The sequence below is a fragment of the Neofelis nebulosa genome, chromosome 1 (genome assembly GCF_028018385.1).
Source record: "Neofelis nebulosa isolate mNeoNeb1 chromosome 1, mNeoNeb1.pri, whole genome shotgun sequence".
NCBI classification, from domain to species: Eukaryota; Metazoa; Chordata; class Mammalia; order Carnivora; family Felidae; genus Neofelis; species Neofelis nebulosa.
This window is the reverse complement of record NC_080782.1, coordinates 588,369-592,751: the sequence shown is the minus strand read 5'-3', so window position 1 is coordinate 592,751 and position 4,383 is coordinate 588,369.

Below are 4,383 nucleotides of genomic sequence, written 5' to 3'. Positions count from 1 at the left end.
CCTGGGTGGCTCGGTTGAGCGTCCGACTTCAGCTCAGGTCATGATCTCATGGTCCAGGAGTTCAAGACCCACGTCGGGCTCTGTGCTGACAGCTCAGAGCCTGGAGCCTGCTTCTCATTCTGTGTCTCCCTCTCTCTCTCTGCCCCTCCCCTGCTGGCACTCTGTCTCCCTCTCTTTCTCTCAAAAATAAACATAAAAATAGATAAATAAAAGCCCAAAAAGAAACAGATGTCGTTAACTTTAATAATATGTCATTTAAGCCAACGTACCCCAAATATAATTTTGGCCAAAATGTAACCGAAATGTAAAGTTGTTGCCAAGATGCTCTGCGTCCCTTGCCCTGCGCTGTGTCCTTCCACATGTCTGCAGAGGGCAGGTTTCAGGGGCCCCACAGGCCCGGCGGTTGGCGGCCACCAGCTGGACACCCAGGCCCAGACTTGCCATGTCACAGTCAGGTGCTGCCTTGCCCGAGCCAGCCCACGTCTGTCCTATATGGCCTTGGGTTGCAGGATGTGTGGGGTCCAGGGGCAGGGGGGTGTTGGGAGAGGGAAGGACACCTCAGGTCCCCGCACGTCTCCTGGGGGCCGAGCCCCTGACGTGCCTGAAAACCCGTGTGCCCTCCGGCCCCACCTGCAGTTGGAGGGGAAGCCGTGAGGGGGACAGGAGGTAGAAGGGTCACCACAGGATAGGGCGGGCACAGAAGGTAGGACCAGCCTGTCCTTTGGGAGCAAAGTCTCTGGCCCCCAGGTAACGGCAGAACCACCCCAGCTTCTCCCCGGACAGGGGTGGTGGTGGGGGTCCCGCGTCCTGGACCCTGTGAGAAGGATGGTCCTCACACTGTCCTCGTCCACACCAGAGGACTGAGGTCACAGGGAAACAGCCACTTTGAGTCTACGGAGACAGAGGGTCACTGGCACCCAGAAACTGGCAGAAACACCTAGCGGTCATTTTCATGAGTTGGCGAAGGCTGAGCAAGGACAGAGTCCACATCTTCACGGTTTTGCCTCCAGGAACCACACCAGGTTCTCCTGGTGAGGGCGCAAACACCTCCACCTGAGACGAGGGCTCGGTCCCCACGGTGACTGGTCCCCATCGGGGCAGGCCCGGGCTGAGTGTGGGACGCTGTGCCCTGGAGGAAAGGTCACAGACGCTGCCGAGGGAGGGTGTTCAGGGACGCCCAGAGCCAGAAGGGGAGACGACACGGCCTCTGAGCCCTGTGCCGAGGCCACCGGCAAGCACAGCCTGTCTCGGGCCAGAAGAACACAAAGCCCATCAGAAAGGCCTTCCTCGCTCGGTGCCACTTACCCCGCACAAGTGTCCGGCCTTCAACGCAAGCCACAAGACACACTGCCGTCTGGGAAACGCCGCCACCAGACAAGACTCTACGAGACACAGCAGGGATTTCAGAATTTGGGCACTGGGATTTACTTTTTATTACTTTCATTTTTTAACAGTTTGGCAGAGGGAGGGAGAGAGAGAGAATCCCAAGTAGGTTCCGATCTGTCAGTGCAGAGCCCTACTCGGGGATCCATCCCACGAACCGTGAGATCGTGACCCGAGCCAACATCAAGAGCCGGACATTGAACCGATGGAGCCACCCAGGTGCCCCTGGGGCCTGGGATCTAAAATACCAGTGATGAGCGTGTGAGGGGCTCCGGTGGGAAAAGTAGACGAAATCGGTCGCCCGGAGCAGGGAAGCCCCAGGACACCATGGACCCACACACGCGCAGCTAAGAATTCCAGGAGGAGGAGGGAAGAAGGGAGAGGACCCATTTGCCGTGAAAGTGCCTGGAATCTTCCAGAGTTAATGAGACTCAAACCACAAACCAGGAAGCTCGGGGCACCACCAGCAGAATGAACTCCCCCAGACAGACACCTCAGCAAACCCTACTCCAGCTGGAGAACGGGAGGTGGGGAGGACGCGTGAGCAGCCGTCGGACGAACATGCCAGCTTCCCTCCAGAAGCCAGGATGGGGACCCCAGCTCACCTCCCGAGCCCGTGGCTCCAGGCCTTCCCGGAGGGACCTCGCACACGTCCCAGAGCCCTCCTTGAGGACAACGGGGTCGGGAAACCACGACCAGAGGAGCCTGGGGAGACATGGCAGTAGGCCTGTGTCTGTTCATGTGTGTCTGTCAGTCTGTCCATGTCTCTGTCTGTTTCTATGTGCGTCTGTCCGTGCCTGTATCTGTCTGTGTGTCTGTCCATGTCCACGTCCATGTGCGAGCCTCCGAGGAGGTGGAGGGCGTCTAGTCTGAAGGGCCCTCTTGCAGCCTTGGTTCAGAGGTTCAATTGTATGTAAGACCATACAATTGACGCAGGAACCATTTCCATTAGAACAATTTCCACGATACGTGGACAGAGCAAGGTCACGTCCAGGGTCACGCGGAGGCGTGCTCAGGTGCACGCGCTCCCGGTCGGGTCTGTGTCTGCTGTGCTTACGGCCTCCAAACAGCGTGTCTCCCCAAGCCAGCACTGGTGCTAAGTAGGCGAGGTGGGTGCGTGCACTGGCCCCTTACCCCCCCCCCCCTGCTCCCCCTTCAGGCCCCTCCCCCCCGCAGGCATCCTCCCCACTGCACAGGAGAGCGCTGGAGTGCCACCGGGGGCGCTCCCTGTGGTTGCACTTGACTTAAAGCTCCCAGTCGGTCTGCCCGGTCTCTCCCTGCGATGAATCACTGAATCACGGGCCGCCAGACACAGTCACACCCGCCCTGACAGCCCCATGTGGAAGCAGGCCTGGGGCCAAGTGGCTTAATGCTTAACGTCTGGGCCCCGATGCAGCCTTGCAGGCGAGCGGTCTTGCCGGTGGCCTGGGGCGCTCGGGCGGGACCGGGCCCACCCCACTTCCCTGCGGGCTGATGAGGCTACGTGGCCCACGTCCTCAGATGACCCCTGCCTCAGCCACCAGCCGTGCTGTCCTCCCTCCCCCGCCCCCCGACCACTTTCTGGCCTCAAATCCCTGAGGGGCACCTTGGTGATGGATAGATGGAGGCGTCATGACCTCAGCACCAGCAGCAGAGGAAACCCTAAGCAGGCGAATGAACCTGAACAAACGGAGACTTCGAACAAAAGGCAAAAGTGTCTGGACTCCAGGAGGCGTCACCCCCAAGCGGCCGCTGAGCACTTGTCCGAGGGGAGCTTCCAAGCTGACCATTAAGCGCGAGACGAGGACAGTAACCAAGCTCCGAGACGAGGGAGAGTGGCTACGGAGAACGAGTGGGACACATCGGGAGAAAACAAAACACACGGGGGCTGGAATACAGAGTGCGACGCGGGCCAGGGGCACCTGGAGGCCGTGGAGGCGGCGCCTGGGAGGGACGGGGGCCCAGGGGAGCACTCACAGCCATGGGGGTGTGAGGGGGCGAGTCGGCGCCCACACCTGGGGCCATGGGACAGAGCAGACCAGCAAATGGAAAACAAGTTCAGAGTTTCCAGAATTACAGAATGACGAGACTGTCCACACCTGCGGCCACCATCCTGAAGTCTGAGGGCACAGACCAGCGAGGAGGTCCAGATGACCGGGAAGGCGGCCATGTCTCTGAGCCCCACGTTCGGGGTCACAGAGCCCCTGTCTGAGAGCGCGTGGTGGGAGGGGGCGCAGGCGGTGACAAGTTCAGAGTAGGCAGGAAGAGTCAGGGCAACAGGAAGGACAGACAAAGAACTTGCAGACCAGCCCACGGAAATGCACTCGAGGCAGGGGACGGCACCGAGACGAAGGGAGGAAAGACACAGGGACACGTGTGGAAGTGGAAGGCGGAGCGGACACTGGACTTGGACACGGAGTAGGGCTGCACACCTCCTCCGGGGGCGGTTTTAGACACGTCTGCCCGGAGAGGGGACAGGAAAGGGTGCCGCTCCTTCCGTTGTCGCTCAAAACTCCTCAGCGCAAGGGACACTGGAAATGCTGGCTGGGAACCGGAGGTTTCGAGGGTCGCGGCCAGAGGGTGGCTGGCATGGGCAAAGAGGCCCCGCTCCGTGGGCTGCGCCCCCACACTGGCCTGAGACCCTCGCTGGGTCACTCCATGTCTGTCACTCACTAGCAGGAGATGACACGGAGGTATGTGAGTGGGGTTTCTGTGGGGAATAAAAGGACACAAAGAGAGGACATGGTCGGCAAGGAGCCCAGGCATGTTAGGGTGTTCTGAAATATCCCATTGTGACCATCCTCGAGGCCACCGTCCCCTCGTTTGGATGATGCATTTGGGCTGAGCCACAGGAACAGAGACTCGCCGCACCAGCCAGAGGGGGCCAGATGGGGCCATACAGGGGTCAGACGGAGACCAGACAGGGGTCAGATAGGGGCAATCCGGGGGCTGGTGGGGGTCAGACAGGGGCCATACAGAGGCTGGTGGGGGTGAGATGGGGGCTGAGGGATCAAGTGGGGG